The sequence below is a fragment of the Pinus tabuliformis genome, chromosome 9, assembly GCF_031772625.1.
Source record: "Pinus tabuliformis cultivar Carrire ecotype Pingquan chromosome 9, CPIR1, whole genome shotgun sequence".
Taxonomy (NCBI): domain Eukaryota; kingdom Viridiplantae; phylum Streptophyta; class Pinopsida; order Pinales; family Pinaceae; genus Pinus; species Pinus tabuliformis.
This window is the reverse complement of record NC_142307.1, coordinates 1,452,164,245-1,452,191,356: the sequence shown is the minus strand read 5'-3', so window position 1 is coordinate 1,452,191,356 and position 27,112 is coordinate 1,452,164,245. Positions and strand designations below refer to the sequence as shown.

At 41.1% G+C, this 27,112-nt stretch overlaps 1 pseudogene across 1 annotated transcript in view; it reads left to right on the top strand.

Moving 5' to 3' along the window:
* Positions 1-27,112, top strand: part of LOC149154057 (insulin-degrading enzyme-like 1, peroxisomal) — a 681,568-nt pseudogene that overhangs the window by 246,949 nt on the left and 407,507 nt on the right. Inside the window, exons 8-12 of the transcript XR_016262205.1 lie at positions 13,197-13,319; positions 13,552-13,664; positions 13,947-14,109; positions 21,329-21,421; positions 21,831-21,916. The product of XR_016262205.1 is annotated as an insulin-degrading enzyme-like 1, peroxisomal (transcript). The remainder of the gene's footprint in view (positions 1-13,196; positions 13,320-13,551; positions 13,665-13,946; positions 14,110-21,328; positions 21,422-21,830; positions 21,917-27,112) is intronic.

Sequence of the window (27,112 nt, the reverse complement as noted above, 5' to 3'; positions counted from 1 at the left end):
CTTCAATTCCCTGCTCATTGATCAGATGAGAGGTACTTCCCATGAGTCCCAGATTGCATGGGTAGGATGCCTCGACAGGAGAACTAATCAATCCTGTCCTCACAGGAGAACACATCAATCCTGCTACAATTGCCATGGAGAACACATCAATCCAGGCTGCCATGGAGAACACATCAATCCAGGCCTCACAGGAGAACACATCAATCCTGCTACAATCGCCATGGAGAACACATCAATCCAGGCCTCACAGGAGAACACATCAATCCTGCTACAATGTCGCCACGGGGTGTACATGTATACCACCAGGGGATAGTGAATCATCCTGTGGTCATATGCTGCTCCAAGAAGCACCCCGCACCCCCCTGGAGCTCCCAGAGCTCAATGCATCATACATGACCCTCATCGGAGGGTCTTTGAACAACTCCAAGTTGTTCTCGGAAAGTCAGAAATTTTACTTTCCCAAGGGGTTTTGTCAGAATGTCGGCGACCTGTTCATCTGTACCGATATGTTGGAGCCTTATAGCTCCCCGCTGCACCATATCTCGAATATAGTGGTATCTGATATCGATATGCTTGGAGCGATCATGAAATACGGGATTCTCTGACAAACGAATCCCACTCTGGTTGTCACAAAGGATCACGGTGGTATCCAATGTAAATCCAAACAGCTCACTGAAGAGCTTTCGCAACCAAACTGCCTCACAAGAAGCCATGCTGGCAGCAATATACTCTGCTTCGGCGGTGCTCAAGGCCACCGACTTCTGCTTCCTGCTCATCCAGGATATCAAAGCAGATCCCAAGGAGAAACAACACCCAGAAGTGCTCTTACGGTCCTCCACATTGCCTGCCCAGTCAGCATCTGTGTATCCAAATAGTCTCACATCTCTGGCAGTGTATCTTAACCCATAAGTGATAGTGCCACGAAGATATCTCAGCAGATTCTTGGCACCAATCCAATGTATGTGGTGGGGTTCAACCATATGTTGACTCAACGTGTTGATTGCAAAGCATATATCTGGACGGGAGTTCACTAAGAACATTAATGCTCCGACGAGTTGCCGATACTCGATAGCATTTTGTAAAACAGGTCCAGCAGCACTACCGCTTAACTTCTTAAAGTCAAGCTCCATCGGGGTAGTTATAGGCTTGCAGTCCACCATACCAAATCTTTCCAATATCTTCACCACATATTTTCCTTGAGATAGGAAAGTTTCTCCTGGCTTCTGCCACACTTCAAGTCCTAGGAAATAGTGCATCAGTCCCAGGTCCTTCATTTCAAATTCAGAAGCCAACTCCCTCTTACATTTGAGAATGAGAGGGTTTGCACCTGTTAGAAAGAGGTCATCCACATACAACACCAGTATGAGAGGTTTATCATCTTCAACCTTAAAGTAAAGGTTAGGATCGGCTTCACTCCTAGTGAATCCCAACTTCATTAAGTAGCTATTGATCCTCTCATACCATGCTCGGGGTGCTTGCTTCAGCCCATAGAGAGCCTTCTTCAATCTGCATACATGAGATTTTTGATCATAAATTTCAAATCCTTCGGGTTGCTCCACGTAGACCTCTTCTTTGATCAAGCTGTGTAAGAACACAGTCTTGACATCCATCTGATGTAGGTTCCATCCTTGTGAAGCAACAAGGGCTATGATCAAGCGAATGGTTGTATATCTGGCAACAGGTGCAAATATCTCATCATAGTCTATACCTTCCATCTGGGAGAAACCACGAGCAACAAAACGAGCCTTATAATTTTCCGTACTTCAATCTGCTGCATGCTTTATCTTGTAAAGCCATTTGGAAGTAACAACTATCTTGTCCTGGGGTTTGGGAACTATTTCCCAGACATCATTCTTCATGATAGACTCATATTCTTCGGTCATAGCATCCTTCCATACTTGATGCTTGACGGCGTCTAAGAATGATGAGGGCTCATTTTGTATGATCGTGCTCATGATGGTCAGGTATCCCTAATACCTATTAGGTTTCTTACTTTCACGAAAGGTTCCTCGAGGTGCAGCATGTCCTTCAGCATCATCAAGTAGCCCCCTAAGCCATGAAGGCCTCTTCCTAGAAGAGGAAGGCTCATGTGGAGGAGGATCAATCGGATCCATGGGTTCTTCTACATCAGGCATTGATTCATCATCCTTTTCTTTCGGTTCCCTGGTGTCGGCTTCTTGAGAGCTCCTCAAAGTCAGAAGATTGTTCACCTTGCTGAGAGCCATATCTTCGTCAAAGGTGACATCATGACTAATTACGACTTCCCTTTGACCGGCTACATAGATTCTATAGCCTTTAGTATTTTCACCATAGCCCACGAAAATTCCCTTCTTTCCAGATGCACCCAATTTATTTCTTTTCTCTTTCAGCACATGAAAATATACAGGGCTTCCAAAAATTCAAAAATGAGAAATATCAGGTTTCTTACCGGTGAACTTTTCTTCAGGAGTCTTGGAACCCAATGCTTGATGAGGGCATCGATTTTGTACATATATGGCAGTGTTTGCACCTTCAGCTCATAGAAACTTCGGAAGTCTTTGATCATGTAGCATGGCCCGAACAGCTTCCATAATTGTGCGGTTCTTCCTTTCTGCCACACCATTCTGTTCAGGAGTATATGGTGTAGTAGTCTCCCTCTTGATGCCAGCCTCTGATATGTCTGAGTGAACTAGTTGTAATATATCGGAGGTCTTGCTTTGACTTGAAGGGAATGGTCCCCTTTTGAGCTTTCCTTTGGCACATCCCGGACATACACCTTCTTTCTCTATTTGGAATTCGGGCATCCCTGTTACCATCTGTCTTACATCAGGTAGAGCTTTGTAATGAATGTGAGCAAACCTCTGATGCCAAAGTTCGGACTGAAGAGTTGTGTCACAAGACATGACACCTAGCGGACTTCCACCAACCTGATATAAAGAATCAACTCGAAACCCAAGAGTGAAAGCATCTTTAACATTATTTTTCCATATACGTACCTTACCATCGCTGAAGGTTACCTTGTAGCCTTTGTCTTCCATTGCCGAGATGGATACCAGGTTCTTTTTGAGATCAGGTACATATAATACATCTTGTAAGTGAATCGTATTACCTTGATTCAATTTGAGAGAAACATTGCCTACACCTTTCACTAGGTATTTCATGTCGTCTCCAAGGACAATTTCCAGGTTAGTTTCTTTCTCTACCAGATTATGGAGTACTTCTTTGTAACCAGTGAAGTGTCTTGAGGCACCACTATCAATGAGCCAAATTCCCATTGAGTCTGAAGGAGCGGAGGTAGATAGAGTAGCTGGTAAATAATATTCAGCCTGCTTATTGTCAACAGTGTTAGATTCATACCCGGAATTTCTAGCCTTCTTGAATGGTTGCCCTCTTCCTTGATTTCCAGGATTCCTTTTACTTTTGCTGTTGAATTTTCCATTCCTTCGATTACCATGAGAGGGATTTTGATCATCGTCACGATGAGAGTCCTTTCTATCAGGGCATTCCCTTGCATAGTGACCTGCTTTATTGCAAATGAAACATCGTCCTTTTCTTCCACCCTTAGATCCAGCCTTTCTTTTTTATTTAGACCCAGAATTATTTCTTTTCTTAGCATGAGAAGAAAAAGCAGTAGGAGGACCTTTAGGCAAGGGCATTTCTTGCTCTTCTACCCTTGTTTCTTCTTGAATGCATCTAGCCATTAATTCCTCGAAACTAGGAATTACATTATTGTTTAGAAGAGTAGTCCTGAACACATACCATTCGGATGGTAATCCTCCAAGAGTTGTGAGTGCCATTTCTCTGTCAGTAATAGTTTCCCCAATAGATAGGAGATCGTTCTTGATCTCGGTGATTCTTAAGAAGTATGCTTGCATACTCTCATCTTTACCCTTCTTGATTTCCCTCAGCTTATTTCTAAGAAACAAAACTTGATTTGCATCATTAACTTTAAATAAACTCACCAGTCTATCATAGATTTCCTTGGAGGTGTCTAGATCAGAGATGTAGGCCACCAAGTGCTTGTCGATAGAGTCCCGGATGATCTTCTTCGCTTTAATTTCTCCGTTCTTCCATTTGTTCCTGGCAGCAAGAGGTGCATTTGATGGAGGCTCAACAATATAGCCTCTCACGTGACCCAACACTCCTTGATCCTCCAGGGTTAGATCGATAGACATCTTCCATCCATGATAGTCAGCTTTCTCATGGAGCTTATCTTTGGCAGGAAAGAGTGTTGAGGACCCCATCGATCTTTTAGAATAGCTTTGCCAATCTTCTCTTTTGTGATTTCTCTTGCTCTTGCTTGGGCTTTGTCTTCACCTCAGCTCCGATACCATGTTAAGTTATGGTATGTTCTATGCTTATAACAGTTTACTTATTTTTCTTATTATATTCCACAGATTAGCAATCACATGTACATAAAGTAAAGTGCAGATAGAACATTTAAATGATCGACAGAAAACAAGCCAAGACAAGAGACACAAGATATGGCGGCTAGCCAAGGACAAACCCCACAATGTGTGGGGAAACCCTTTGATCAAATCTTCTTTTATCTTCAATAATTTAGCAAAGAGAAATAGTACAATAAATCTGATTCATATCAGCAGTAGCAAACCCTAGATCAACAGCATCAGCATTAGCGGCTTCATTATCAAGCTAGGGCAGACAATATCTCGCAAACCGACTGTCGGATCGGCTTGATTCCACCACCAAAAGTTGCGGCTTCCAGAGGAGGTTCATATGAACCTACATCGCAGTTTAGATGAGGAGATCTTCTAGTCCACGCAGGTCAATCTTTACTTCTGCAGTTGCAGATTTAGTTTCAGCAGTTTTCGGCTTCAAACTAGGGCAATTGATATCTTGCAAACCGTTCGTCGGATTGACTTCATTCCACCACCAAAAGTTGCGGATTTCAGAGGAGATCCAGATGGACCTACAGAGTAGTTCTAAAGAGGAGATCTGATGGTCCACGCAGGTCAAACTTTGGATTTGCAGTTGCAGCTTCAGGTTCAACAACTTCCGGCTTCACATGTGTGAGAGAGAGACCCTTTTCTACGCAGTAGAGAAGAGACTCATTTCTGCGCAGTAGAGAGAGAGAGATGTGATGAGATGAGTGAGACCAAATGAGGAAAATTCCTCTTATATTATACACAACGTTGGTGTTTGAATGGATGCGACTGTTGGGCTTCTAAGCCTACATGAGTTGTAGGTCGGCTCGATAATAATTCCATAATCAAAATAAATTCATATCTCCATGAATACTTATCGGAATCGGATGATCTTTATATCAATCCTACACCTCTTGATGAGAGGAATCTAATAAAAATATTATCAGCCATGAATAAGATGACCCACATGAAGTTTTGCCCTAGTTGCCAATTTTAACAATTCCCCTCTCATCACGACCTTGTGCCGTCTACAAAGCATGATATTATAAGCAATGATTGTGATTGGGAGTTGTTGAGATTGATCTTTCATTCCCCCATTGCGTACTTAGAGGGAAATCCCGACACTTCTAGATTGGCTTATTCTCCTTTTCCTAGGGCTTCCTTTTACCTCGAATGGAGATCATATTTTCCCAACTCCCATGCGCTTCATCCTCCATACAAATGTATTCGCATCTGCTTTGGGATTTGCTACATGGTAATCATACTGGCAGACATGTGTATATTGATATGATGATATGTTGGTTGCCTTGGCATTATGATTACTCTTAGCATTAGCATTATTATATGCATGTTAGAGTAGGATGCATTGCATGCTGATTTTTGCATTAGAATTGATGACATATGATATTTATCATGATAGATTAGCTGCATTTACTTTTATGAGTCAATTTTATGGACCTATTCCAAGCATGTGCGATCATGAGACGCAGCGAAAGCATGCTGCCCCATGTTTTTCATCTATTAGATGTGTAGGTAACAGGTCTGCAGTAACCAAGATATTGCTAAAGTTTTCATGACCTCCCATTCTAGTAGCTTCGTCCACTTCTTCGAGAGATTACGTCCCAGTTGAAGCCAGATGTTATTTTTGGACAATAGTCCCTGGAAAAACCCAATGTGGGAAAATTGATGCAGTAGCTCTGAGGGTTTTATTATTATGCAGGAGAAAATCTAAGTACAATTCTAGGATGCTCAACTAGCAATTCGATACAGAGAGAATACTGAACAAAAGAGTGGTGAAATGATCTCACCATGTCACTGGAGAATCAGTGACTAATCCTGCTGAACTGGAGGCTCTGTGTCACCCTCTGCGTGGTCTTTGCGCAGAACTACGTCTCTCTCGGCAGTTCCTGCATCACCCCTCCTGGGTATTACACTGCCCCTCTTCTGGATCCTCTGTTGGTTGAGAAAATCGAACTTTTGCTCCCCGGACTCACACCCTGGCTTTTGGCAACTGAATTTCGACTTCCCTTAGCAGGAAACTCAACTCCCCCTCAAGGACTACGCTGCCTTTATGTCAGCACTGCGTGGGTCAGCATCAACCTCCCTTTGAACGTCTTTCTGTTCTCCCTCTGCCTCGTACTCTTCGGAAATTCCTTCTTCCGGATTCTCATTTCTCCTTTGCTACAAGAAATCTCCTCAAGCAATTTTTTTTCTTGAGAGTTTTTCACTTCAGAAAATTGATTTGCTTGATCTCTCAGTGTGTTTTCCAAATGACCCTGAAGCCCCTTCTTATGTCTTCTTGTTGGACAACCAACGGCCTAGATTAAATCATAATCAAAGGCTCAGATTGTTTTGGCTTGATCTATGTCTTTTTCTAGAAGTTTCACCCCTGTTTAGATTAATACCCATTAATATTTTATTTTTCCTAAGTTTAGACTTAGGAACCCTGTTAAAAATATTAATTATTTTAATAAAATCACTTCTAGATGCAATTTCCCAAAACGCTTTTTAGGTTCCTTTGGAATACATGTGCCCAAGCCTCCCTGCAAAATTTTAGGCTTATAGCACATCCGATGCTAGCCCAAATCAACGCTCCCTCTTACCGAGGAATGTGCTCTAGCAATACACTGCTACTGCATACCAATGTTTTAAAACTCCGACTCCGACTCCGACTCCGACTCGGCCGACTCGATTTCAGTGACTCGGTCGTTGTAAAAAATACATTAAATATTTATTTTTTATAAAAACACATAATTTTAAAGATTTTCATTCATGTTTCCAAACACACAGCATTAGAATATAGATAGAAGACAACATATGATCAAAGTAGGCTCATGAATATATCCATTATATCAAAATGGCACCCAATGCATTGTCCAGTACATACACGATGATGATATAGAGATCAAAACAAAAACACATAACCAAGGAGGCTATAAATGGCCTCTACAACAAAATTCTGTGACTAGTACTACTGGCTACTGCTAGAGTTTCCAACATCATCTGGCTCAGTGTTACTTGGAAGTTGGGAGCAGGAGCGAAAGTGAGGAGCGAGAGCGAAAACGGGAGTGGGAGCGATATTTTCAGAAGCTCTTGGTTTGGGAGCGAATCCCAAAGGAGTTCGACAACCAATGTCACTAACATCAAGGTACATAGAGGGATTGGTGCTCTTGATTAAATACGAGTTCCATATCCTAATACATGACAAAATTCAATGGAAACATTGCAATCCTCCAATCCTGAAATCCTGAAAAACTGATAAGTCTGCTGGATTTTGAATGAAATCTAAAATTCTACTTTCTCCATATGAAATCCAATGAGGCCGAAACCACTCTCAAACATCCTGAGTCATTTCATGGTAATGTTAAAAATTTAAGTAAAAGGATGAAAATGAAGATTAAGGAGAATGCCACTTTTACTTTAAGAATTTAACATTACCATGAAATTTGAATAGCATATCAATAGTAGAGAGCATTTGAGTGTGTTAAATAGGGTTTGGGAGGGGGAAATGGATCCCAAATAACATTTAACTAATTCATAAAACACATTGGAGTCCAAACCAATCAGCAAACACTTCAAAATTTCATTAAAAAATGTCAAATCGCTGTTTTGATGGGGTTACAGGCCACTGGTTATGACTTGGCCGAGTCAATACGGAAACGACCGAGTTGGCCGAGTCAGCCATGACTCGGCCTACTGAACCATTTCCTCCACCGAGTCACATTTCTGGGCAATGAAACGAATCAACTCGACCGTTTCCGTTTCGAATCGGCCGAATTTTAAAACTATGCTGCATACTACTCTGACTCTAAAGCATCGTCCTCTGCGTTGCTGATGTATGACATGTTGTCCACTAACGACTTCGCTGTTGCTGCTGCTATATTGCTGCCAATGACACTGCCACTACCAATGCTACATCTGTACTACAACTCCCTCTCAAATGTTGCATCTGTCGATTTTGGCTAGCATCGAATGTGCTCTAGCTCTGAAATTTTGTGGAGGGGCTAGAATACATAAGATCTCCAAGACCCAAAAATCGTTTGGAGAAATTTTGCCCGGATTGTGAGTTATTAAAATAATTAACATTTTTTATGGGTTCCTAAGTCTAAATTTAGGAAAATAAAATATTAATGGGTATTAATAAAAATATGGGTGAGAAGCTTCTAAGAGGCGAGGATCAAGTCTGTTTTAATCCTAGCCATTGATTAGGACTTAATCTCGGCCATTGATTCATCAACAGGAAAAGTATAAGAGAAGGTTTGAGGGTCAGTTGGAGATACACCTAGTGATGAGTCAGTTTGATTTTTCTGGGGAGAGGTTTGCTGAGAAAATCGAACTAGTGATCTGAGTTGAAGTGAGGGGAAAAACAGAGATTTGGATTGGAAATAAGTTCCGAACCAAAGAGTACCAGGCAGAGAGGCAGCAGTAGCATCAGAGAGGCAACGCAAAGGCCTATGCAGCCCAAGAAGGGGCTCACGCAGTGCTGACATAGGCCAAGAGGGTATCTTGCAGTGGCAGTGTAGGATATTCGTCAGAAGTTCAAGATTTTGCTGGAGAAGCAAGGTTCTAAGCAAGGAGGGTTGAACAACAATGTTCCTCCAGCAAATCGATCCAGCAGAAGAGGCCCAAGCAGTGATTGCACTGGGATTTTGCAGTGTTTGTCAAAGTCAGGCCACTCAGTGGATCAATTGTGACTTGGAGAACGAGGTAAACCCTCATATGTATTTCTTGCTACCGAGAATTCAGCTTACTTAATAATGCAAACCCTCTATCTACTGCACTGGTTTTCCCAAGTTGGGTTTTTCCGGGGATGTGTTGTCAAAAAATAACAGTGTCCCTTGTGTGTTTGTCTCATATATTTTCAGTTTATGATCTATATGTCAGTGTAGTCTGCAGTAGTGTTTTTCATCACTATTTATAAATTAAATAACTTGTTGAATGTAATAACAAGTAGGAGATGATAAAATAGTGATTGCAGTAGGATTTCTAATGTGTAGATTCAGAATTTTTCACAGCATTTGCTATGCTACTAGCACTGCCACTGCTAACACTGCATCCGTACTGCAACTCAATTTCTAAGAGAATCAACTAAAAACACCCAAGACTAGACAAGTATCCAGTGGATACACCTCGTTGCTGAAATCCTTACTATTGCTAGTCACACGCTATCTTCGAAAGTCACTTCGCTGCTGAAGCTTTGCACTGTGCCTCCATGCACTGTTGCCTCTCTGTTTTGTGCTGCTCACATTTTGGCACTACTAACTACTGCATCTGTCGAATCAACACTCCATGGCACCAACTGAAAACTCCTCCATCCTGCTACTACTGATCATGGGCTCCCATAGCAAGGTGATGATCCAAGAGGTGGGCTCCTAGAGGATCCTGCCCATATGTAGCTCTAACAAACTACAGTTCTATATCAGCCCACCTCCCTCCTGGTGGTATCTTGGCTGTAATGGTGAACTCCTCCTCCTATTCGATCTTTGTGGCTGCAACCTTAGAATCGTGTTGCTCATCCTTTTCATTTTTCTTCAAGGGACACTAGGATGCATAGTGGCCTATCTCACCACATTTGAAACACTTTGTGAAAATTCTATCACTACAACAACTGATTTGCTTTTCCTACTTATTTCATCATAAGTTATTCATGAAATTAGTTCAACAAACATTAAAATAAATATTGTTACGGATATCACACCGTAATATAGAAACAAACATATGCACACATTGACATAGTTATTTTGGACTAATGTCCCCGGAAAAACCCAATGTGGGAAAACCAGTGCAGCAAGGGAGGAATTTATTATTTAGCAATTTTCTTGTACAACAGGGTGCCAAACTGGCTTACCCACAGACAGACAAACTTCCAGCACTTTTCTAAACCCAACATAGGCCCTATTGACCTCTGCTACTGCCTGAAACCCTCTGCGTCAGCCCACTGAGGCTCTGCGCAGCGTCTCTGGGCTTCTGCGTCACTCCTGCAACCTCTGCGTGGATGACGCAGGCCCTTCTGGCACTGTGGAGTCTCTGCTGCCTTTGCGTGGCTTCCTCTAGCTCTGCGTCTACCTCTTCTGCGTTGATCTCCCGTCTCTCTATTCTGTACTTGCTACCTCCTGACTTCTCTCCAGACCACTGGTTCAATTTCTCAGCAAACCTCGCTCCAGAAATTGAACTGACTGGTCTCCCTCAGTGTGTTCTCCAAGTGCCCCTCAAGCCTCCTCTTATACTTTTTCTGTTGACATCTCAACGACCAAGATTAAGTCCTAATCAACGAATAAGATTATATCTGGCTTGATCCATGTCTTTTGGACCATTTTAACACATATTCATATTAATACACATTAATATTTTATTTTCCCTAAGTTTAGACTTAGGGACTCCATTAAAAATATTAATTATTTTAATATCTCCTGATCTGTTTAGAATATGACCAAACTCTTTCTGGGTATTGGAGATCTTATGTGTCCCAACCTCTCTACCAAATTTCGTTGCCAGAGCACATCCAATGCTACCTCAAATCAACACTCCCTCTTAGCGAGGATTGTGCTTTAGCAATACTCCTATCTGTTGTTATAAATATGAATATTTTCACAAATTGAAACACAAAATCTACTTCTACTTTTTCACTTTTGCTGAGATAAAACACAAGCATGCACACAAAAAATTGACACAGTTGTTTTTGGTCAAATGATCTTGGAAAAACCCCCAAGGGAAAACCAGTGAGAGAGAGGAGGAATTTTTATTTTTTTAAGAATTTATTACAGCAGTCAAATCAACAATAAATACAACTTATCTCCCTTGGAAATCATGCCCAGATTTCCTGAAAACTCGAGCTGCCTCAGCTCCTTGATTTTTGTGCCTAAGCTTCCTTGGAAACCATGCCCAGTTTTCTCAGAGATTCATGTTGAATGGCCCTCAAAATTTGTGCTGCCTACTGTGCAATAAATGCTACACAGCTCCTCAAAATTCATGTTGTACCTCGCCTCAATTTTTGTGCCAGCTCCTTGGGATTCGTGGCCTCTCTTAGATGCTGTGTGGACTGCTATATTTCTCCTTAGCTGTACGAACTGCTCCCTTTCTCTTCAGCTCAGCTCGTCTTGTGCTCTACTTTTCTCCAAAACTCATGAAGAATGAATTGGTGTCACTTCCCCGAGATTGAATGAGAGCTTGAGTGGTAACAAGGCATTTAATCCTCTTTCAAGGTCAAAGGAGGCTAAGGAAGATGGTGTAGAGTCCATGGAGGGAAAGGAAGATAGGATGGTGTGTATGGAGGGAAAAGAAGATGATGGTGTCCATTCAGGGCAGGGGGTCAAGCTGCGGCTGTGGGAGGGTATGTGGTTTCTGATGGGGCTGGAGGATGGTTTGAAGGCTAGGATGGTGCCCTTGTATTTCATGGAGGATGACCAAGTTTGCATGGAGATTGGGGAGCTTAGGGTGAAGAGAGTGAAAAATAGACAAAATACAACCTTATCAGAAACAGAGATTGTAATGTTATATTGCAGAACTAAATATCAAGATATCTCCATAAGGCATTACGAAAGGTCGAGTTTCGAAAGTCTAGGAAGATGCTTGGTGTATAATATAAAAGGGTCTTTAATTGGGAGTGTTAGGAAATGTAATGTTCATTTTAAATGGGTGTGAGTGCCATAGTTTGAGAAAAATCATGCACAAACATTACACCTGTGTGAGAAAAAGGAAAGCTATAAACGTTTTTCTAAATTAGGTTTTACACTAACTTGGCTAAAAAGCATAAGGAAATGAAAATCAAACTTAACACAGTTTTTTAGAATTCTCACTCAGTTTGGTAGTGTTGTAAAGAACTAGAAAATGGACTTGTGAACAGAGAGTTATTGTCAAGATACTCAACCTCTATCATTATATAGTGTGGCTCCAAATTGAATTGTTGAGCAATGCTGCCAAAAAGGTTTGCAAGGTTGCACTTCAGTTACGAGCTCGTGAAGGTTATTGTTACCCGTGGAAACTAATGCTCATTTGTAACTGTCCACATGATGCAGAAACTAGAAAGGAAGCAGAACTCCCTTTAATAGCTTTTCGTGTCTTTTTCTTACATATTAAATTTTTCCCAAATGCTAGTTGAAATAGAAAAACTGTCTCTCAGAGCTGGATTTCTCCCTGTACATAGGGAAGAGTCGAAGACTGCCAGAAAGCTAAATAAAAGTGTTTTAATTCCAGCGAATAAATTATACATACTGATTTTAATTTCCTTGTAGTGATAGAATATATACAAGTATAGTTTAAATCTGTTTTAAACTTCATGTTTTAATATTAAGCCGGTTGGAATCACATCATAATGTGAATCTGTAACAGATGTTGCTCTGACAAATATGCCATAATTAATGAAATACAATTTTGTTTATACTGTTGCTATTTCTAATCGATGAAATACAATTTTGTTAATACTGTTCATATATCTTGTCTCCGAATATTTACACAAGGATAGACTATACTTACATTTAATATATAATATATATGTTTTCTAATTTTTCATTAGAGTCCAGTCGTCTTTCTTTTTGTAAATGTGCACCAGCAATTTTTTTTTTCAAATGCATGTTGCTATTGTTCATGATTCATGTGATTGTTTAGTTAATACAAACATGCCACTTACGTGGCATATCCTTATTTTCATATTGGATATGTGCTTCAAAGTTTTCATTGCCACTTATTTGCAATCATCCACATTAGGCCTGTCATTGCTTTCCTTGTTCTTATTTGAATTTTTTTTTGTTAAAAGAGGATGTCGCAGGAAGGTTGTACTTACTATCTACGGTTTGTAGTTTTTATGTTTTTTGATTGAATTTGAAAATTATTCAGGGAATTTGGATACCTTGGATGTGCATCCTAAAGAAAGAGGTTTGGATACGAGAGAGGAGCTGATTAAGTTCTATGAAAGCCACTATTCTTCAAATCTTATGCACCTTGTAATCTATGGAAAAGGTGATTATTTTTTCTTGCATAAAATGTATAACTTCATTTTCCTTGGAAAGTGTATCTTAAATTACATTACTGAACAACAAATAGTATATCAAGTCTTTACCCTTAGGTATTCTAAAAGATGTTTCTGAGGTTAGTTATAAACTTATAAGATGTGGTTGATACTGAAATTGGGATCCTTGTCATTGGAGCTAACCTTTCAACGTCTGAAATTGTAATATGTGGATTTTTTCAGAAAATATTGAAGACCTTCAAAAGATGGTGGAATCTAAATTTAGTGCAGTTAAGAATACTGAACGGAATCGTCCTTATTTTGTGGGTCAGCCTTGTCGCTCTGAGCATTTACAGGTACAATTGCCCTTATTACAGCCAGTAATAGCGAAGAACTTTTGTTGGCATACAACCAGGCACTTTTATTCTATGCTTGATATAGAGCTGAATTGCTAATTTTAGCTTACAAACTTTCACCTATGATATGAAATCATCGTTGACTATTTTCATGCATAGATGTATGACGTCTGATTTTTTCTAGTGTATTTGTATTCTTGTAGAATATGGAATCATCTTAGAGAATTGTCATGCATAGACATATGATATCTGATTTTTTCTAGTGTATTTGTGTTCTTGTAGATTCTGGTGAGAACTATTCCAGTTGAGGAGGGCCACATGTTGAATATTTTATGGCCCGTCACTCCTGAAATCAAGAATTACAAGGAAGCACCTTCAAGGTACCTTGGTCACCTTATTGGACACGAGGCAGATGGTTCTTTGTTTTGCCTACTTAAAAGCTTGGGTGAGTTCTGTTAAGTTTTCATAGTTCATGTTACTTGTGTAGTTGTAACCATTGGGAATAACATTTTTTTCACAATAACTGGGAGACAACTTGTATTAAGAAAAAATTTGTAGCAAATGTGTAATTTGTTGAAATTTCTAAGTATTACCCGTTAGGAATTTTATCTGTTTTCTCTAGTTTATTTCACCTACTTGTTTAATTACTAACAAGTTATTTAACCATATAAACACTGAAATAAACACAATACAGTCTCAACTATTTACTGATCAACAACTGAAATAAATACACAAACACACAAGTGACACTGTTATTTTTGGACAATCGTCCCGGGAAAATCCAACTTGGGAAAACCGGTGCAACAGTTTTGAGAATTTTTATTATTACGCAGCTTTAATGAGTACACTAGGTGCCAAACTAGCTCACTCGACACAGATAAAAAAATACGGCAGTAATAACTCTCTTCGGAAGTAGATATTCTGAAACTTTGCCCCACGAAACCCTCTCCAGCACAATCTGAAGCTCTGCGTCAGCGCTCCTGGCCTCTACGTCAGCCTGAATTCCTCTGCGTCAGCCTTTTGAGGCTCTGCGCAACCTCTCTGGCCCTCTGCGTCACTTCTGTAGCCTCTGCGTGGATGACGCAGGCCCTTCTGGCCTCTACGCAGTCTCTGCTGGCCTCTGCGTGGCTCCCTTTGGCTCTATGTGTGCCTCTATGCCTCTGCGCTGGTCTTCCGATACTATCTCTGCCTCTCTACCTCGTACTCACTGCCCCTCGCTGCAAACTGATCACTGATTCGATTTCTCTTAGCAAACCCTGCTCTAGAAAATCGAATGACTGATCACTCTGGTGTATCTCCAACTGACCCTCAAGCCTCCTCTTATATTTTTTCTGTTGAGTCTTCAACGGTCGAGATTACATCTCTAATCAACGGCTAAGATTAGATTTGGCTTGATCCATGTCATTGAGAATTTTCTAACCTAGTTTTATATTAATACCCATTAATATTTTATTTTTCCTAAGTTTAGAGTTAGGAACTCCATTAAAAGTATTAATTATTTTAATATCTCCTTAACTGGGTAGAATTTGCCCAAACCATTTTTGGGTCTTGGAGATCTCATGTGCTTTACCCTCTCCACCAATTTTCATGGCCAGAGGACATCCGATGCTACCCCAAATCAACACTCCCTTTTAGTGAGGACTGTGCTCGAGTAATACTCCACCATTGAGCATCACCCTAATTATATGGCACTGGTATCTGTGCTAATGTTAGGCCTCCTCGCCAACATCCTCTGCACTGTTGCATTCTATATTGCTGCCCATGGCTCTGCCACTGCCATCGATACATCTGTATGACAACTCCCTCTACATCCGAGTTGCTGCTGATCCTTTCTCCCAACACTGCATCTGCATTGGAGTTCTCTCTCATCATGTTGCATCATGCTACTGCTACTGCTACTGCACTGCAACTCAGTTACTGAGAAGTAATTGATCCAGCCAACTATTGACATCCCTGTCAGGCTAGAAAACCCTCCCGTTGCTGAAGCTCTCTTTGCCACTATATTGTGCTCCCTCTGTTGCTTCCGCAATGTTGCAACAACTCTGTGCCTCTCGCACTGCTGCAAACCTATTTGTGCCATCCTGCACTACTGCTACCTCCTCTGTGCCTCTCGCACTGCTACAAACTTCTCTACATTGCAAGGGACTACTGCACCTCTAGCACTCTCTGTCACTTCATCCGCATTCTTTTCTACCGACATCCGCCATCCTACTACTCTCACTTCGGGGCTCCTGTAGACAGGTATGATCCAAGAGTTTGGGTACCTCAAGGATCCTGCCCCTCATTGCTGTTGAAATTTCTAAGTCTAACTCGTTAGAAATTTAATCTATATTCTTCTGGTTTATTTCTTCTACTTATTAATTTCGAACAAGTTATTTAAAACATATAAATAACGAAATAAACACAATAGAGTCTCAACATCTACAGATCAAGAGCTGAAAGAAAACAAACACACAAGTGACACCATTATTTTTGGACAAATCGTCCCTGAAAAAACCCAATGCAGGAAAACCGGTGCAACGATTTTGAGGGTTTATTATTATGCAGCATATCCTTGAGTACAACTGGGTGCCAAACTGGCTCACCCGACAGAGAAAAATAACCGATAGTAATACCTTTCTATTCGGAAGTAGGTATTCAGAAAACCTGCCCCACGAAACCCTCTCCAGCAACACTGAAGCACTGCATCAGCCCTCCTGGCCTCTTCCTTAGCCTCAGAACCCTTTGCGTCAACCCTTTGAGGCACTGCGTAGCCTCTAGGACCCTCTGCATCACTCTTGCTACCATCTACGTGGATGACACAGGCCCTCTAGCCTCTGCGTGGCCTGCTCTGGCTTCTGCATCTACCTCTCTACCTCTGTGCTAGTCTCTTGGCACTATCTCTGTCTCTCTGTCCAGTACTCACTGCCCCTCGCTGCTGATCACTTATTCGACTTTACTTAGCAACTCTGGTGTGTTCTCCAATTGACCCTCAAGCCTCCTCTTATACTTTTCCTGTTAGTCCTTCAACGGTGGAGATTAAATCTCTTATCAACGGCTAAGATTAGATTTGGCTTGATCCATGACTTTTGGAACCTTCTAACCTAGTTTTATATTAATACCCATTAATATTTTATTTTTCCTAAGTTTAAACTTAGGAACTCTATTAAAAATATTAATTGTTTCAATATCTCCCAAACTGGTTAGAATTTGCCGAAACCATTCCTGGGTCTTGGAGATCTCATGTTATTTAGCCTCTCCACCAATTTTCATGGCTAGAACACATCCGATGCTACCCCAAATCAACACTCCCTCTTAGCGAGGACTATGCTCTAGTAATACTCCACACTGAGTATCACTCTGATTATACGGCACTGGTGCCTGTGATAATGCTAGGCCTCTAATCCAAGTGGATATTGGTGGCCACCCGCCAAGTCCACTTGGGCCCCCACCATTGTTTCTTTCAGCTTTTTAGTTTCCTTAATTGTAGCACAGTTTACTATTTTTAGCAGTTTTTTGGGTCCTGAACTTCCGAAGCCGTTTTGAGGCCCTAAACGACGTTTTTTTGGGAAAACTGGGAGACCCATGTTGCTCTTCGCAAAGTTGTAGTTCTCGGAATAGATCTTTCTAACGAGATATTGTATGCGTCAAACGAAGATCGTATGCCAAAGTTACAACCCCGGGAAGTTGATGTACCAATTTACCCAAACGGGGCCCACAGTTTGGTGTTTCATCTTCTAGGGTTAGGTTTTTGGATGTTTAGGGTTTTCCATTGTTTCTCAACAACAAATAGGCCTTCGAACCTCATTGTAACATAGTTCAGAGGCATGTAGCCGCCACATCTCTTCTCAGAGATAAGCTACCATCGCCCTAGCTGTTTATTTCCATTTTCTGTGTTGTTGATGCTTGGCCTGCTTCCCTTCATCCACTGCACTATTTCATCCTGTACTACTGCCTATGGCACTACCACTGACACTGCTACATCTGTACTGCAACTCCCTCTCAATATGCTGAATCATGCTGCCCATAGCACTGCCATTGCTAACTACTGCACTACAACTCAATTGCTGAGAAGTAAGCAACGAAATAGCCACCCAAAAGCTGACACTCTGGTCAGTTTGGATGCCTCGTGATGCTGAAGCTACCTTTGCTACTAATGTGTGCTGACCCTCTGCTGCTACTACGTTGCTACAATCTGCTCTGTGCCTCCCACACTGCTACAACCTCCACTGCACTGCTTCAGAATTTGGCACTCTAGCTCTGCCACTGTTGCTCCATCATCCCTTGCACCAACTGACTCTTGTCATTTTGCTATTGTCATTAAGGGATCTTGTAGCCGTATGTGATCCAAGAGTTTGGGCACGTCAAGGATCCTGCCCTTCGTGTAGTCCTGCCGACTACAGTTCAATTTCGCCCCACCTCTTCTCTAGAGGTGCATGAGCACTCATGGCACAATCCTCGTCATCATCCTCCTTGTCAGCTTTTGCTGGAGCAGCCTTTGAGTCAGACTTCTCTTCCTTTCCCTTCTTCTGAGGGCTCTGAGTGGCAAAATGTCCCAGTTCCCCACACCTAAATCATCTGACTTTGGTTATGTCTTTCTTTTTCCTCTTCTGCTGCCCTGGCTGTCCCACTGATGCGAGAGTTGCATCCTCCTCTTCCTCCTTCTTGGCTCTGACTCCTTTACCGCTACTTCCTGCCTTAGTTAACTGCCTAATCTCTTCCTATCGAAGAGATGCCCACATCTCCTCCCAACTGGGGAGAGAAGCCCTGCCCAAGATTCTCTGGACAAAGGTCTCCCAGTCTTTAGTGACTGCATTCAGGGCAACCCTAACCATGAACTCAGGATCTAGTGTAGACCCCACGGAAGTCAGCTGGTCTCGAATCCCTTGCAATCTTAGAAGGAAGGGATCAATTTCTTCTCCCTTCTGCATCTGATACTGTCTCAGCTGGTTCTCAAGCAACAACTTTCGTTGAACAAAAGTTCCCTCATACAAGGTGGTCAAGGCCTCCCACATTTCCTTTGTTGTTTCCTTTTCAACAATATGGGGGATCACATGATCCTTGACCCCGTCCAAGATCATGCATTTCGCATTTGCTTGAGCCTCGTATTTCTTGAGAGGATCAACATCGATCGGTACAACCACCACTTTCAAGGCATAATCCTTGATGTGATTCTTGTCCAAGACTGCTAGGATCTTGGCCTTCCAGATGACAAAGTTGGATGCTCCATCCAATTTGTTTTGATCCCTCAGTCCATTAACTGCCATCTCTGCTCAAACAAGTGTAGAACAGGTTCTCTTCTCCTCTTACTGCTACCCCAACAAGACTCGGATATGGATTTCTTTGGCGCTAGAAATCCTCTAAGGAACAAATTCTTTCTAGACTCCCTTTGAGTCCTAATTTCCTTCACGGAAATCCTCCCACCAAATGTCGAATCACTGCTCTCTAATCCTCCTTTGCGGATGCTCAGCAACCCGAATCTAGATTTCTTTGGCAAGAAATCTGCGAAGGTAGTGACTCTACCTTGGTTTTGTCTCCACAGACACTGTTCTACAACAACAGTAATAGCGTCCCACCAGCACCACAGATCAAATTTGCACTACTCCTACAGCCCTGGCAACTGAAGAATTTAAGCTCCTCCAGCTCTGTGCAGTCACTGCGTGAGCAAGATCAGCTCCTCATAGCCACTGCGTCACTCCTTCCTAGCTCAGAAAGATGATGTGGCTCTGCCTGAGCCTGACTTGCCCCTCTCTGCTTCTGTGCTAGCCTAGATAACTGACGGAATCACTGCATGGGCTCCTCCCAGCTACTGCGTCACCCTCGTCTGGCTCAAAATGCTAATGCAGGCACTATGTGAGCCTCTACGTCACCTCTTCTACATTGTGTCACTCTCCCTCTGCGTCTCTGCCTCTGGAACAACGCTGTCACTCGGGACAGCTGCCTCTTTGCAGCAGATTTGCTGGATCTCTCGGCTTATGGCTTCAGTATCCTATGATCTGCAATGCTCTGATACCATGTGAAAATTTCTGAATATAAGAAACCAGAAATCCTACTGCAGTTATTGGTTTATCATCTCCTACTTGTTATTTCATTCAACAAGTTATTTAATTATAAATAATGATGAAAAACACTACTGCAGACTACACTGACATATAGATCATAAACTAAAACAATAGATGAGACAAACACACAAGGGACACCGTTATTTTTGGACAACACGTCCCTGGAAAAATCCAATGTGGGAAAACAAGTGCTATAGATAGAGGGTTTGTATTATTAAGCAAGCAAAATCTGATTACAACAGGTTGCCTCTCACACCGACTAACCTTTCAGAGAAATATCGGCAGCAAGAAATACATACGAGGGTTTACCTCGTTCTCCAAGTCACAACTGATCCACTGAGTGGCCTGACTCCAGAAAACACTGCGAAATCCCAGTGCAATCACTGCTTGGGCCAGCGTCTTGCCTCTAGGAAACTGCGTCACCCCTTCTGCTGGATCAATTTGCTGGAGAAAGACTGTTGTTCAGCCCTCCCAGCTCAGAACCTCGCTTCTCCAGCAAAATCTCGAACTTCTGACGAATATCTTGCACTGCCACTGCAAGAGACCCTCTTGGCCTGCGTTAGCACTGCATGAGCCCCTTCTTGGGCTGCGTAGGCCTCTGCGCTGCCTCTCTGCCTGGTACTCTTTGGCTCGGAACTCCTTTCCAATCCAAATCTCTGCTTCTGCCCCTCTCACTACAACTCAGATCACTAGTTCGATTTTCTCAGCAAACCACGCCCCAGAAAAATCGAATTGATTCGATCACTTGGTGTATCTCCAACCAACCCTCAAGCCTCCTCTTATACTTTTCCTGTTGATGAATCAATGGTTGAGATTAAGTCCCTAATAAACGGCTAAGATTAAAACAGACTTGATCCTCATCTCTTAGAAGCTTCTCACCCATATTTTTATTAATACCCACTAATATTTTTATTTTCCTAATTTTAGACTCAGGAATCCCATTAAAAATATTAATTATTTTAATAACTCACAATCCGGGTGGAGTTTCTCCAAATGATTTATGGGTCTTGGAGATCTCATGTATTCTAGCCCCTCCACAAAATTTCGGAGCTAGAGCACATCCGATGCTACTCAAAATCAACAACATCATCAGCTAGTGGTGGCTGTCAAGGTCTACATGGCTAGCCAGCTGGCTGTGAAGAATAGGAGAAAAGTTTTCCCCTATCGGGTTACCCATTTTGGTGGGTAACATGCTGCCCATGTAACTCTCCTATAGATGTGGGGGACTGCTTACTGTGCAAACAATGCTAGAAGTAACTTCTGAGTGTTACATTTCCTTGGTTAAGTAGCTATGCAATACATAAGTTAGCTTTATAACCATATTTTTGACTTTTTTGCCAATGTTTGCAGGTGTGTTGGATTGGAATTTAACTCCTAGACTATTTAAGTCACGTTATTTAACTTTTTAGTTTTTCTTTTGATTTCTGTTAAGATGTTTTCTGATGTATGACTCAAAATTTGTGTCATCTCAATGCAATTGGTTGAGCTTCTGTGCATAAACAGATATCACCCGAGCCATCCCATTAACTATTGTGCACATAAAATTTATTTTTCAAGCCATTAGATTTTGACTGTAGTTTTTGTAAAATTATTGCATATGTATAAAATGTTTGAAGTGTACAGGTTGGGCAAGCAGCTTGAATGCAGGGGAGACAGAGAGTAGCTTCGAATATGCATTTTTTGGAGTAATGATTGAACTTACTGACGCAGGGCAAGGTGAACAACTTTTTTCATTCAAATCTTTCTACAAGTAGAATTTTGTTGTTAGATATGCCATTTGAAAAGTTTTTTTCTTCATTTCAATTTTGATTACTCAATTTTGTTTTTGAAAAATGTCTTATATTCACATGAAAAGATTTGCATTAGCAAAACAAAAGGTGGAAAGGTATATACAATTGAGCTTATATCCTCCACCACTAAAACTGACAATATTTTAATATTTAATAGTGCATGAGTAGAATCTTGATTTCTGATTTTAGGAATCATATCAAACACATTATACAATTTATTTTAAAAGTTGCAGAGAAATCTTTTATTCTGCTAGCTGTGTTTTGGTTGCTTTTGCTCTTTTACTTGCTTGATCGATTGCAGACATAATTTCTAATCTCTGACTTTTATGTTGCAGAGCATATGGAAGAAATAGTTGAATTTACATTTCAGTACCTTGATATTTTAAGGAAAAGTGGTGTTACTGAATGGATATTTGATGAGGTTCGAAACTTTTAATACCTATTCAACTATGCTTTTTGTGACTATCTTCTAAATCAATTGTTCTGATTTTCTGGACAAGATATATAGAATAGTTTCTTTGGTGAACATACACCAGTTTGATTTTCTAATTTATTTTCCTAGAACTGGCTTCTGTTAGATATCCAAGGTTTAAATAACAAGAAAAATACATAGAAGTCTTCGACATTGCATTCTGAATGCTGTATTGGAATTTACATGATTAAGATTAAAATATTGGAATTTGATTATTGGTTTTACCATAAAATAATACAAGTTTGAACTGTGCTAATTAGATAGTGTTACCTCCCAGGTTTTCACTTTCAAAGTCTTAATCACAAGTGTCAGAGTCCAAGGGAAACATATCTAAGCTACACACTGTCACCTCAGTAGCATTGGCTTTCTCACTTCAGACTAGTTGGAGTCTAGACTAAGGGGGATTCCCTATGGTTTACTAAGCTCAACTTGTGTAGGATGGAGTGGAAGTAAGAGAGAACTTAGCAACACAAAACAAAAGGAAATGGAAAAACAACTTGAAAGTGTGGAAATACACTAAGATGATGGATCCTTGGGTGTTTGAGATTGGGCACTGAAATGAGAGTCAAAATACAGCCCAGCAACTGTACAAATGCAAGCATATGGTAATATACAACAATCTGATCCAAACTTGCATGAATATGGGGTCTAATCCCCATAGGGTCAAAATTGGAAAATTCTCTAATCAAGATGAAACCTTTTGCAGAACCTAGGGCAGCTTAAAACACTTCCAAATATTGATAATATGCAGTTAAAATACTTCAGCTTCCACAAAACCCTAGGCAAAGAGCCTTACCAATCCTTGAGAAGATATGGCTGTAATAAAAGTTCATAATTGTGAAGACGCCGTCAAAACCCTTGAATGATGTTAGATAAACCTATAAAGCATAAAACAAGAAATTGTAAAACAAGAGGACTACCTTGGGGCTCTAGATTATCAATATGGAACAAATCCCAGGAAAATTGTCTTGATAAAAATTATAATCTGTGAATTTTTTTTCTAGACAGTAAATGAAAAAATTTCAATAGTTATTTTTTTTATTTCCGATGGTTAGATTCTTTTTAATTTTCTATTTTTTTAATTTTAATTTTTTCTATTATTTTAATTTTCCATTTTTCTATTTTATGGAATTTTTCAATAATAAGATAATAAAAGACAAGAACTTGAATTTTCGAAAAAAATGGTTGGTTTTTGGATTAGGGATTAGATGCCTTATTTCCATTGGGGCTATTGGGGTCAAGATGAATGCCCCTCTTAAGTTGGTTATTCAATGTAATTTCCCTAAAATCAATTTCACAATTTTGCATTTTTGACTATTATGGGGGCCCACGAAATTTTGGGGATGAGACTTAGGAGATGGGGGCCAAAATAATTTTGTTAGTGGAATGTGGGGGCCACACCCACATGTAATACACACCCCTTGGAGAGAAAGGTCGAATTTTCCAAGGAAAGAGGTTGAAATAGTGGATGGAGGGACCCACATGGGGAGGCAAGTCAAAATTATAAATAAAAGGGGCATAGCAGCTATTGGGATCTTTTGTCAACTTATCTATTTTCTTTGTTGCTCAAGCTATTTAGCTGGGTCACAAGTGCTTCTTAGCACAAAGCTTTCCAAGGGGAGAGCTCACCCTTCTTTCAGTGGACTTTGAGTGCCACCCTAGGGAGGTAATCCATTGCTACGTGGGTGAGGATATTTGTGGAGTTGGAGCTCAATTTAGCAGGTTTCCTTCAGCCAATTCATACTCCAAGGAGGATGCAGTTGGGAAATCGTACTGGATTTTTAGAAAGCTTAATGCAACTCTGATTATTGCAGTAGACACTGGTTGCCTTCATCCTCTGCCTAAACATGCTCACCAGCAGCTTCCGAAGCCATATAGCTTCACACGTGGCTGTGCTAGCTGCCATATACTCTACCTCTATAGAGCTCAGTGTTGTTGACTTTTTCTTCTTGTCGCACCAAGAAACCATCCTTGATCCAACGTTGAAGCAGTACCCAAAGGTACTTTTCCTATCTACTGAATTGCCTGCCCAATCCGCATCTGTGAATCCACATAGTCTGAGATCATCTCCTTGGGTATATTTCAACCCATACTTTATTGTGTCGTGCAAATACCTCAAAATGTGCCTTGCTGCTATCCAATGCACTCTATTCAGCTCCACCATAAACTGACTAAGAATGTTGACCGTGAAGCAAATATTTGACCTAGTGTGAACAAGATACATGAGAGAACTGATGCGTTGTCTATAGAAGGTGGAGTCAACATCCTTGACCTCTGATGCATCTACCTTCTTCTAGTTGGTGATCATGGGCGTAGACATGGGTCTACAATCCTATATTCTGAATCTCTTCAAAATATCTGTAGCATATCTCCCTTAACCAAATAATATCTCCCCGTCCTTTTGCCACACGTCCTATCCTAGGAAATAGTGCATCAAACCCAAGTCCTTCATGTCAAACTCTGCTACAAGGCTCCTCTTGTAGTCTTCTATGAGACCTGATGACCCTGTCAAGAAGAAGTCATCCACATACAAAAATAGGATGGGTGGTTCATCCTCTACCATCAAGTAGTAAAGGTTGGGATCTGCATCACCCTTGACGAATACCATCTGCTGCAAATAGTTGTCAATCCGACCATACCATGCCCTAGGAGCCTGCTTGAGCCCGTATAGAGCTTTCTTCAGCTTGAAGACATGTGTGCGCCTCTCATGTGTCTCAAAGCCCTCTGGTTGTTCTATGTAGACCTCCTCCTTTATTGTGAAAATTCAAGAATCCATGAATCACTACTGCAGCCAACTGATATTACTTCTCCTAGTTATTAATCCATGCAAGTTATTTACTGTGCTCTACTGTAAATATCGAAGTAAACACACCTACGGCCTTCACAGCTTTAAATAATATGTGGAAACAAGAATCTGAGAAAGAAAGAAATAACACACACAAATGACACCGTTGTTTTTGGACCAATGTCCCCAGAAAAACCCAATGTGGGAAAACTGGTGCAGTAGCTGAGGGTTTGTATTATTAAGCAGTAATTTCTTAGTACAATTCTTTGGATGCCAAAATTGGCAATCCTATACAGAGATCTAACTGGACAAAAAGTAGTGAGATGATCTCACCCTGTCACTGGAAAATTCGGCACTGATTTGTGTTGGAGATGAGCCTCTATGCTGCCTCTGCGCAGTACTACATCACACTCACACAGTCACTGCTGCTGGGACTGCGCTGCACCTCCTCTGATCCTCTATTGGCTGGAAACTTCAGCCCTCTGTCCTCCGTCTCATAGCCTGACTCTAGCACTTGATCCTGACTATTCCTCAACAGAATTTCAGACTCCCTCTGAAGCTTTGCGCTGCCATAGCGTAGCTCTGCGTGGCCCTGCATCATCCTCTCTAGACATCTTTCTGCCCTCTCTTCCTTGTACAATCTGGATCAGGAAAACTTCCTCCGGAAATTATCACTAACCCTCGCTGCAAGAAATCACCTCGATCACTTCTCCGACAACTGCTGCGCTGCTCTGTTCAGAAATCGATCTCTTGATCTCTTACTCAGTGTGTCTTCCAAATGCCCATCAAGCTTCTTCTTATAATTGTTAAACATAGACAAGATAGGAAAGGTAAATCATTAATTGTATTTACTATTAGCATAGATGTACATTTATAATACATTCTTGTGACTGTTGGATTCATCTTCCAACGTCTCTTGGACTCCCTTTGACTGTCCAACTTCCACACCTTAACCCTTAGCGGATTAGGTGTCCAAAATTCCCCCCCTTAATCCGAAGGGGTATGTGTGAGTCCAAGAAGAGAGTTGTATTAAAAAATGTGTGAAAATGCATGGCATCACTAGGCTGAATGTGCTCTCTAAAATGTTGGTAGAAGGTGGTGGTTTAAGGATGACCACCAACACTGGAATGCTTAGTGTAGTTCTCGGAACTCTTCCAAGTCTGGCAAGAAGTTGAAATCTTCTGCTAGAGGAAGTGTCCCTAATGATTTGAAGAGGGATACCTTCAACCTGAAAAAGGGAGGTCTACAAGCTATGGTGGTTTAAGGATGACCACCAACTCTGGAATGCTTAATGCAATTCCTAGAACTCTTCCAAAACTGGCAAGAAGCTGAAGTCTTCTGTTAGAGGAAGTGTCCCCAATTTTTTGAAGGGAGGTGTAAACCCCGCATAGATGGTTTAAGGCTGACCACCAACTGAAGGTATGGTCAGGGGCATCTTTGTCTTTGGCTACAAATCCGAATCTGGTATGGCAGGTTGTGGCTTAGGCTTGCTTGATGTGGCTTTGAAACTTGTAGATGATCATCATTTCTCCCCCCCATCAGATACAACGTGGGAAGATGGAGAAAACTCAACTGCAAGACTTTTCAATATTCGAGAACAAATCCTGTTGTATGAGAGAAATATCTTCTTAGCTATTGAAGCCCATTGCCAAGAAGTGATCCATCCAAGATGAATCTTTGTTTTTGTAGGAGGCTTGATTTTGAAGCATCTATGTGAAGAATGAGTATGCTGACCACAATGCTTGGACGGATGAAGATCAAAACAATGATCTTTCATATGGCCAACTCGGTCACAGTGTTGGCATTTAACAACTCTTGGCTGCAAATGTGGAGGAGTAGAACCTGGAACAGGTGAAGGTGAATCGCCATGAAGAAATCCAACACTCTTAAACTGGATGGACTTTGAGTAATCTGGAATATGAAAGGACGCCTCCTTATCATATCCAAGACCTGTTCTGTGCTTATTGCTGACAAGTTCTTCCCAAGGTCTTATGACGGGCTTGGGAAGTGTATGCTGAATTTTTGCTTCTGCATGCAAATCTGCTCTTGAACTAAGCACGAAATGTGAATCAACCTCAACTTTATATTCTTGTTGCTAACGGGAGTCTGTCTCAATGTTCTGAACAGAAAAATGTTCAAAATGATGACTCCACTGTTGTAATTCTTCTTGTTGAACCTGAGATTCAAGCTCCAAAAATTCTACCTTTTCCTGTGTATCCTGCAGACATGTTTGAATGTCAACAAGAGTGGTTTTTTTTTATTTCGACCGTGTTATGATCAAGGGAATGTATTAGAATTTTTAAGAACTCTAATACTATATTAATTCTGGTCATTTTCATTGAACATATTAGGTGAATCTC